The 10,309-nt window shown below is 45.9% G+C and overlaps 1 long non-coding RNA gene across 1 annotated transcript in view; it reads left to right on the top strand.

Annotated features, from left to right (window-relative positions):
* The window catches only part of LOC118452321, a 168,904-nt gene that overhangs the window by 57,564 nt on the left and 101,031 nt on the right, over positions 1-10,309 (top strand). Inside the window, exon 2 of the long non-coding RNA XR_004842067.1 lies at positions 3,252-3,465. This is a non-coding gene — a long non-coding RNA (uncharacterized LOC118452321). The remainder of the gene's footprint in view (positions 1-3,251; positions 3,466-10,309) is intronic.

Consider the following 10,309-nt stretch of genomic DNA (forward strand, 5'->3'; position numbering starts at 1 on the left):
CAGTGCGTCTGGAGCACATAAAGGGGCACTGTCCCTCAGGCGTGTGCTCCTCAGCCACGCAGGAAACGTTGGGGTTTGTGTTTGAAGCCTGGCTGAGGTTCCCTAATGGGTGTTAATCCACTGGTTTCTTTGACTACATCCCCTGCCAGACCTGGTCCCACCTTAGAAGCCTGCTTGGGGTTTCTGCTTGCTTCACATAAGAGTTCAAAAATGTGTAGGAGCAAGAGGCTCTGTAGTGGACTGAGAGTGTGAGAATGGGGTGGATTGAAGGAGCGGATGCAACAGCTAAATTTGTCTTGCTGAAACAGTGAAAAGTTGAATGTACTTCCAAGCATTTGAAGGAGTGAGCAACTCTGAAGGAAGAGGAGCTCTAACCCAAAGGGGCTTTAGCATAAGAGACAGCGGAGAAAGTTAAGAATAAGTTTATGGGTGGGCTGAGCAGATCTGCTGCTGGTGGTTGTTGTAGTTTCACTGAAAGCTGTGGGAATTCATGCCAGATGGAGACATGGCCTGAAGCATTGTTGATACAAAGTAATGGTTTCCCAGGAGAAAGGACGAAAATCCTTAACCTGGAGAGATGGCCTGACATGTCACTATGGTAATGAATCCTAAAAATAAAAAGTTTGGGAAGGAAATGAACCCTTTGCTCACAATCATCCTTCCCTTTCCTCGAGGCTGTTGAAGAGTGCTCTTCCCCTGAGTCCCATGCCACTCTGATGGCTGTGATCCCATGAAAAACCTGTCCCAGAAAGGTGTTTTTCCTTTAGCTCTCCTTACAGTCTTGCAACTCTTCCTCTCTATGCTCACCTCATATATTCCCTTTCCCCATGGCTTGTTCGCTCTATATGTATTTTTTCAAAGTGCTGGAATAAGAAAAGGAACAGGTTTTGGCAGTATTTGTTTTTTCCTGAAGACCTTGCGGGGTCCCTGTGTGTGCTGCAGGGCTGGCAAGCACCCATGCCCCCTTGCACAGGGGCTGGTGTGCAGAAGGACATGAGGACCACATGGCTGCAGCCCTGCGTTTAATGAAGGACGTGACACTTTCGTGATAGAACAGCAGCACTGAAGTCAGCGTGATTAACCACCTCCCATGAGAAGAGTGCACGCACAGAGGGGTCATTGAGCACAAGAAGTTATATATTATTTCTTTTCCCCACCTACTGCTCCTTGCCGAGGGATCCCAGGCACAACAGCCAAACCCTGCTTGCTAATCTCCCCCAAAGGAAAATTGTGTAATTTCCAAAGAAAAGGGCCTTGCAGAGAGAAAAAAGATGGGGTGGGGAGTGGGAGAAGAATATGGGGGTGGTGGAGAAAGGCGATCTGGGAATGACTAAGGAGGCTGGCAGAGCAACCGGAAGTTTCTAACAGGCACTTCTGGGAAGAACACGTTGGTGTTGTTGGGGCGCCACTGAGCCATGATGCAGGGTGAGAGTAGCAGCTGCGTAGATATGGGGCTGGTTTGTGATTCCTAGGGACAAATGTTGCAGAACTGTTCAGGATCTGCAGAGGAACCTGAAGGAGAAGTACAGGACAGCCCGTGGTGATACAGCCAGGGTAGGTGTAAATGTAGGTGGCTGTCATTTTTAAGCACATTTTCAGAGGGGAGCAGCTTACCTGAAAGCATTTCAGAAAGGCATTCGCAGCCTATCTGGTCTTGCTTCAGGAGGAACCCCATGTCCTGTGCTGGTGCTTCAGTGCAGACTGGGCTGGAGAGCTTTCGGATGGGTGCTGCAGGGACAACCCTGCTCTGGAAAACGTGTCCTGCGTTGCTGCCGGCTGGGAGAGGGCTTGAAAAGCTCACAAGGTTCAGCTTGTTAAAGACCAAATGTAGAGGTGATTATGCCAGCACAGATTTTTTCACTCCTGTAAATTTTAAGTAATTGGATTTTTGCAGAACATTTACTTCTCTTAGCTGCAGTTGTTGTGCCTGAAGTTGAAACGTATGCAGAGAAGGCTTTGGCCCATGTTAAATGTTATAGTATATCAATTAATCAAGACTTCTGTGGTAGAAACCCCAGAGAGTCACTGGTAGCTCATGGCCCCCAAGCAAGAGCTCTCGGTGGTCTTGGGCCTTTCAGCCAATGGATGTGATATGGCCTCCTCAGTTTCTCAATGTGATTTTCATGGATTCTGCACATCTTGAGGCTTAATCCCAATGCGGAAGCAGAATGGGACTGATCAGAAATCATTAATGTTTTAGCAAGAGCTGCCAAAGAGGAAAACCAATTGTGAGCTTGCTGGGTAAATGGCAGAAGCTGTTTTCAGCTCCTGTATCTCAGTGCTATGCTGCTGTGTCTGCTGGCCATGGCTGGGGAAAGCCTCATCAGCACAGTCTTCTTCAGTCGGTTTGCAGCCACCATAAAACCGTAGTAGCCAAGACCTCTGAGTCTCTGAAGAGATGTTGGCTGAAAGGCACATGTGTTGGAGGCACGCTTGCCAAACACAGGCCCTAAAACCTGTTCTAAAGATTCACTCCTCATCTCCCTGAGAGAGGCTGCAAGGTGTTACAATCCCGCCCAAAACTTCTGCTCAAGCCACTTTAACAAAGCAATGGTTTCCTCAAAGCCATGGGCCTCTTGTGTCGTGTGGCAGCAACCAGCCTGGTACCCGGTAGCTGGGATTTGCGGTGCCCTGGGAAGTGAGGTACAGCCTTCTAGGCCATGCCAAGGCAGCACCTCACTGTGTGTCAAAACCAGTAACTTGCCTGGCCTTTGTTTGGAGGTTTGTTAAAACTGTGGGACTGGTTAGTAGATGCAATTTTTTGACCAGGATTTTGAAGTTAAATGCCTGTAATAATGCATACAAAATATATCATTCTGGAGCTTGCTGAGGGCTTAAAAGCAAAGTCTGTGACTGCTCTCCCAGGAAGCAGGAACATGGATGTGTGTAAATCAGGAGACTTAGTGGCATCTCCAAAAAGGTGGTTTAGTAGCTGGTGTCCTGGCCAAAACCAGGACAGCTGGGCTGCCTTTTGGCATTTTATTAACACATGTGATCGTGAACATCATACTGTTTCATTCCTGCCAAGGAAACATGTACATGTTTTGGCGGTGTGTGTCCCCTTCTGAATCTCTGTCTACACATGTATGTGCCACTGCTCATCAGCATTTGTGTTTTGAGGCTCTGGCTGACAGCAGCCATTCAGGCTGGGCAGAGCACATGGGGAAAGATAGCCCTGCTCCAAGGGGCTTGCATTCTCACCAGGCAAGACGACCAGCAAGATGTGACTTTTTTCCTTTTCTCTTCAACAGAAGCACTAATTGTGTGGCTGACTGAGAGCATGCAGGAACAGCAGCACTTGCAGTGGAAGGGAAACCCAGATCTCCCAGGTACCAGACGGGCATCTCCTCCAGGGATTGCTGGTTTTGGTCTGGTTGCTGTGTGATGCTCAACTCTTCTGTTCCTGAAACGGAGCCTGTGCTGCAGCTTGCTGCAGCTGATGGAGAGAACCCCAGCATTTTGGAGGTAAGTTGCTCAAGCTTGCTTTTCTTCTCAGTGTTTCCTTCTAGGTAACTGGATATTTGCGGCTTTTGGTCTGTGAGATTGAATTTCAGCTTTAAAAGATTATTTAAAATCACCTATTTTTTTCCTACAAATTAAATGTGAAACTATTTTTCCAATTAGACACTGGATGGCTCTGAGAGGTTATTAAGCACTACCTACTGCCACAAATAACGTCCAGAAAATGAGTGAAATTCTGGAATTTTCCATAGCTTTGTGTCCAAAGTTGGTGTCAGAATCAACCTGTTAGTTAAACCTTGCTGACCTCAGGAAAAGAATGTGAATTCAACTCAATAATTTTATTTTTTGATGGATTTCTATTTTGTCTGAACTGAGCCTTGGTGAAGTCTGCACCACTGCTGGCCCTGGCGCAGTGGAATCGGTAGCAGGTGGCCTCTGCAGGTGGCATGCAGACAGGTCTCGTCGCACATAACTGCAGTGAAGATTTCAACCCACTCGTTCATCCGAGAGTACCATTTTCACATGGATGCTGTTAGCCACCCTGCCACTGCCTCTCTCCTGCATCCTCCATTTCGTCTGGTTTCAGTAAAAGTTTTTCCCCACTGCTGGCTTGGAGTACTTTTGCTTTGGGCAATTTCCGTATTGTTTGAGTGGTTATTCACCCACCATGTAAATATCTGTGTGTTTGAGTCAGGTTTGAAGCCTCTAGGAAGAAGGGGAAAGAGACACACACACCAGACCACAATCGACTCTGATCTATATGTGCTATTGGTGGTAACAGCCTTTAATATGACGCAGTATCGGGTAATCGTAAACAGCTTTTGTTTCATAGGGGTGTCTTTGTCCCATATTAACACACCCCCCCTTGCCACAGAAAATCAATGCCTTATACTGAAAAACAGATGGGGGCTCAGGTTTTTTTGGTCGGATTTCTTTTGTTGGGTTTTTTTTGACCATGATGTAAAAGCCCACAAGCATGAAGTAAAGTTTTCCCCATCATCATACACTGCCAGCAGGTCCTAGGGTGGAGAGCTTCTGAAAGGTCAGCTCTGCTCAAAGGGATGAGTAGCAGATGGCTCAGTTTCATGAGCTGCATGCGCTGGGAGCGATGGTGGCTCAGTCATTTATGACACTCGGTCCCTTGAGGTGGTTTAGCAACAGTTTTATTAAGAATATATTTCTGGAAGTTGTGTGTGAAACTCCTAAAAGATCATAGGTGTCAGACAAACCAAGGGACCTGAAGCAGCAAAACCCGAGGGCTCTGGTTTAACATTAGGCTTGAGATGTGCTGCTACTAGCCATTGCTGCAAGGTGTGTTTGGGACATGCACTATAGACAACAGTTGTCCATGGTGAATCATGAGGGCCTGGCGAGCTATCTAGGGGTGAGAAATGCACCCTGCATTTGCAAATGCAGTATTACAGGCTTTGTGTGGTTGGGCAGAATTCAGTAATAGTGGAAACCCAGAAAACAGTGGTAGGAGGGAGCCTCTGCAGATCCACATTAGTACCGATGGTAGTGACTGATGCTGCTGAGAAGATGGTGGAGTCTGGGAGCAAGGCCAGAGGCCCTGTGCCAAGGGGGAAGAGCAGGTCTCTCAGTTTGAGCACTGTGTTTTCTGCTGGATAGCAACAAGCTTGACCTTGAAGAGCCCGCAGCAGCCAGTGGGAGGGAGCAGTGGGGAGGGCAAGCCTTGCATGGCAGTACATCTCTGCGGCTCCGTTGTGGCCTCGGTGTGCCTTGATGATCACCATGCTGAGGACTCAACTAGGAACTGAGGGTCTCTCACTAGACCCTGCCCCAGAACAAGCTACCTGTCTGGCTCACAAATGTTCTACATCACCTGCTAATGAAGCAGATGGCAGGAGAGGTGTAGGAGGAGATGCTGGTAGGAGTTCCTACTCTGGGCCTTATCCATCAGCACTATCAGGATAATGTGACTGTGATGACCTGACATAGTGTTTGGGTAACGCCTAGCACTGTGGAGACATGATCCACATCCAGGCCTCCTACAACGATGCACATAAATAACAGTGATTTAATGGAGAGTTACTGCGCTGAGTGGTCCAAGGGCCCCTTATCACTGCAGATGAATGGAGTCTTACGGATGACAATTCATAAATTCTGAGTTATTTACTGCATGCACCCTGTCCCAAGTAGTAAATCTTATTTTCATTTACCTGAAGTTAACTTCTTTTTAGAAACAATAGCGTTGCCTGTGAGCCTTTTGAAAGATGTATCAGTTTGTGAACTTGTGGGTAATGGAAGGTTTGGATGGGTTCCAAGACATCAGGAAATTGGTTGTGCCCATTCTGGCTAAACTTGAAAAAAATGTCAGTGTTTAGTAACACTATCCAGAGGCAAGCAGAAAGATGAAGCTACAGATAAGCAGGAAGCAAATACCCTCTCCCTCTGTGCACTACTTACGTTTGGTCTGGGCTATACGGTCAATCCCGAGAGGTGCTATGCTGGAAGTTGGAGGGGTTATTGCATAGAGCAGGACACTCTCCAGCAGGGTGTAGTGAATTGGGAAAATGGTGTAATACTTTGATGTGACAAGTCAGGAAGGGGTTAGAGACTTCAAGCTCAAGGATGCAGAAGCAGATTTTGCATGTGTAAGTTATATCTGTAGAAAAACATCTTCCTTGACTACCAGGTTGCTTGACCTTAAGGGCAGTATTCCTATGGACTGCAGTAGGAAAGGACAATAACTTCTACATGCAAATAATTTAATCTGGAAACTGGAAATACCAGGAGATTTAAAAAATTAAAGGCCTAGTTCTTATGTCTTTTGTGCCAGTAAATTGCCATGAAACAAACCCAAGGCTGCTGTCTGTACCTGTGGTGCCCCCAGATTGCAGGCAAGTACTTTCTTTAAACTCTGTTCTCTGAAATAATAGACTTTGCAAGATTCGTTTCATTCTGTGTGGGAAATGAAATTTGTTGCAAGCATGGCTGCTTTGCTTTATGGAGCTAAATGGATTGAGTGTAGCTATCTGCCTGATGTACTCCTCGAGCGTAATGGAGTCTTCTGACGATGTCAATAAGAGGTAAAAGAAGAAAGGCAAACCATTTGAATTTTGTACCCCTGTGGATAGAGCAGGGCATGATGAACCCATTTCATTCTCAATGTGAATGCAGACTTAAAGCATATTGCTTGGTGTGTGATGTTATTTTTTTCTAAGAGCCAGTACTGTGGATTTTCTTTCTGAGCTTGGGAAACGTGTCACAGATGAGTGATCCCACCAGATAACATTGTCACTGGTGCTTATGTCAAACTGGACTCTTGCAGGTCATCCTTGCAGCAGTCCTTAGGGCTTTGCGTGGCAGCTAATGAAGTGCCGAGTGACCTGGCAAGTGCCCCTTTCGCAGCCAGGCTGACAAAACGTGGCGATAGGTATGCATTGTACAAAGCATGTCTTCTGCACCTTACAATCTCTCCAAAAGTTTGGGTAGGATTTGCTCAGTAGTTCTAACTGGGAAAAAATGGGTGCACGATGGCTCGAAAGTGGACATACTTGCCTCTTCTTTGGTATTTTGGTGACCTCATTCAGAATATGAAAGTCATAGTTCTTTTTCCTTTTTTTTTTACTAGAAAGGGCTTAAGTTTGAACCTGGTTTTGCTTTGTATTTGTGGGGATTTGTGGGTTGCATACCCCAAGAGAGCACTTCCTTCCTCCCAGAGGTCTAGTGATCTCATCTTTCTGAATCCCTCTTTTTTTTTTTCCCCATTCTTTGTGTACCACGGCTATACAGACATCAAGTGCTTCAAACCCTCAGTGGTTTGCTGCTCTGTTTTTTATAGTCTTATATACCATAATCTTTTCAGTAGTTGCACTGAAACCTCTCTGTTTCAAGTGTAACCAAGTGTGAATTACAACCCAGAAACAAGTGAATAGACCCTGTATCTAGAAAGACGCAATTTTTGATACACCACGAGCAGCAAATTAGACTTGCATCAGTGGAGTTCCTTGTAATACAACTACTAATGGTCCCAGTACAGATCTAAGTGGATCAGAGACCAAATTAGGTAAATGTTAAGGATGTTAACAGAAATACCAAGAGTATGGTGAGCATGAAGTATGAATGATCTTCTCCATCTCTATCTAGAAACCCTGCTAGTTTGGGCTGTTGTGCAGTGTGTTGTGTCCCATGTGGTGGAATTTCTTGTCTAGCTTGGAGACGTAGCTGAGAGGAAAAACCTGACCAAGTGTCACCATTCAAACTATACAGTCTCTCCTCTGTCCTGGGAAAAATAAATCAGTTCCTAAGGAAGTTGTGAATGGCTGAGCCCGAGCTTGTGCAACCCGCTGGGTCCTACCACCTCAGAGGCACATCCTGGAGGTCTGCTCTGCCAGAAGAGAAAATTGCTGCTGGGCAGCCTGGCCCAAATGATTTCCATCTGTGAAACAGTACAACAGTATTTCCCCTCGGCTGACAATTTTTGGGAATTCATCAGCGTGGTCATTAGAGGGGGTTTCACCCTTTCATATCTGGTTTTGCAGCTGAGTCATTTAGGGTTTCTTCAGCACATTTTTGTCCCAATGGCTTGGCAGGCATGCAGGCGTTGTTCCTGGGGACAGTGCAATGAAGCTCAATTTCCCTGTTCCTGCTGGTGTGTGCGTTCGAGTTGTGTCCTGAGGCCATGAACTCAATCGAGACCCACCTCATTACAAGCACTGTCCTGGCAAATGGTAAACTAGTGAGGTTTTTCTTCCAGAAGTGATTATAAGGAAGGATAAGACAAAGGGGAATGTGTTATTTCCCCATGATAGATGGTAAAAGGAGGAGAATACCTCTTTTGTTAAAGATGTGCTGAACTGCCTTAGTGGAAGTAATTCATGTACTGATGGCATGGGTTGCACTGATAGAAAGTGTTTGTACTGCTTCAGCTTGGTCTCCTTCCAGTGCAAGAAAAGGTGCAGCAGCAGAGATAGCCCGAACGCAGTACAGGCAGGTGAGGTTGTGCTGAATGAGATGAACCTCTGTTGCAGGAGTGCACTTTTTCATCTTAAGAGAAGACCCAAAAGATCTTTCCCAACCCACACAGGAAGGTGAGGGCAGCACCGTTGTCCTAACCCCCTTTTTCCTTTCCCTGCCAGCTGATGAGTTTCATTGGGCTCAGTTTTCACAGCAAAGTAAATTAAAGCTAAAGAAAACACAAGAGCAGGGAAAAGTCCCGACATCTCACAGCATGGCTCCCCTGCAGAGAGATATTTTCGACAATTTTGTTTCTTTATTTCCTAATTAGAAATAATGATGTGTTTTTTCGGGTCAAGACAACCTCCTTTGCTGTGAAGTATTAGGCCGATTTTGACAGTGTAACTAAAAATAGACATGTGCACACACGTGTGTATGTGTGCGCATGCACTAGTGAGAATAAACATGCAATGCTCTTTGCCTAATTATGAACATACTTGCCTTTGGGGCGGTGGGGGGGAAGCGCCTTTGCCTCCAGTTAGTTGTTTTTCAAGTAAATAGAGAGAAGGAGTTTTCTGAAGAACAGATGGGCTGGAATGAGGAGTAGAAATATTTTCAATCAAAGAGGGGCCGGATGATGTAATAAGCCACAGGAACAAAGTTCAGTTATTTTATGCTCTCATCCAAACCTCAGAGAGAAAATGCCTCTGTTGTTAATTTCAGATTCATCTGCTTTTGAAGGCTGGCTCTGTCTTTAAATGCTATTATAATACACTCGGAGCTAAACTGAGCAAATAGCGGTTGAGCAATGATGGAAGAATACATTTGTCAGCACTGGAAGCATTTGGGTAGCGTTTGCACTGCAGATGATAGGCCAGATATGCATTTGATTATTCAGGAGGGAGAAGGATGTACCTTGAATAACCTTAATGGAGGTCCTCAAAATTTGCATCTGCCTGGCTGAAGTGAAGTTGGCTTTTGAAGTCTGGCATTTGAGAGCTCAACAGCTGCTCAAAAATACTTCTAGAAGTATGGTTAGGTCTTATACTGGTGACTAAACTCTCTCCTGCTCCACTTACATTCATAGCTCCTACTGGTGAGGGCTGGTAGATGTGCATGTCCCCACCTTGGGCTGTTAGGGACCTCTTCATGCTTCCACTGGCAAAGCAGGGAGAAGCAGACATGATGTCCGCTCTACAAGGTCAACTACTTTGGTCATGTTGATTATTAACATTGAACCCTTTGAGAGAACTGCTAATTAAATGCTTGTTGTCATCCTGAGTCACAGACTCTTCAGTCAAGGTTAAGTGTCAACAGACTTGGGTTGTATCCCACCAGGCAGAGGAGGGCCTTGTGCAAGGCCAAGATGGAAGAAAGAGGAGGAGAGAGCAATGGGGACCCTGCTCGGGAACTTGGTGCAATTTGATACCTCCCATGATGAAGAATGACTGTTACAGTTAAAAATGACGGTAATTGGAGCTGTTGGTGATGATCGCTTTGCATTCCAGCCGGTCAGGCAGCAGCTCCTGAGGGAACCTGAGCAGGCTTCACTTTTATCTCAGAGCCACAGTGCTGGGATGTACATCTGTGAAGTGCTAGTGTCCCAGAGCTGCCTTGGAGGAGTGCAGTAGCGGCATTGCAATGGCAAGATGCTGTAGTAAGTGCAGAAACTCTTGCAATGAGTCTAAGCATTGAGATTTTGCCGATCACTGATGTGTGCAGCGAAAAGGTGGGGAAAATGTGTGTGATAATCACGTGGTGGTTCCGATGAGCTGGTGAGAAAATGAGAATAAGAAATGTGGCAAAGGATGATAGGCAAGACTATGTATGAAATGAGGGGCTCAGGGGTGGTCGCATACCTGCAGAAGCCTTCTCTCTGCCTCTACAAAGCTACTTTTCAGGACTCAAATAACTTTTATTTCAACTG

This window comes from Egretta garzetta, unplaced genomic scaffold (assembly GCF_000687185.1).
Source record: "Egretta garzetta isolate BGI_Z169 unplaced genomic scaffold, ASM68718v1 scaffold215, whole genome shotgun sequence".
NCBI lineage: Eukaryota > Metazoa > Chordata > Aves > Pelecaniformes > Ardeidae > Egretta > Egretta garzetta.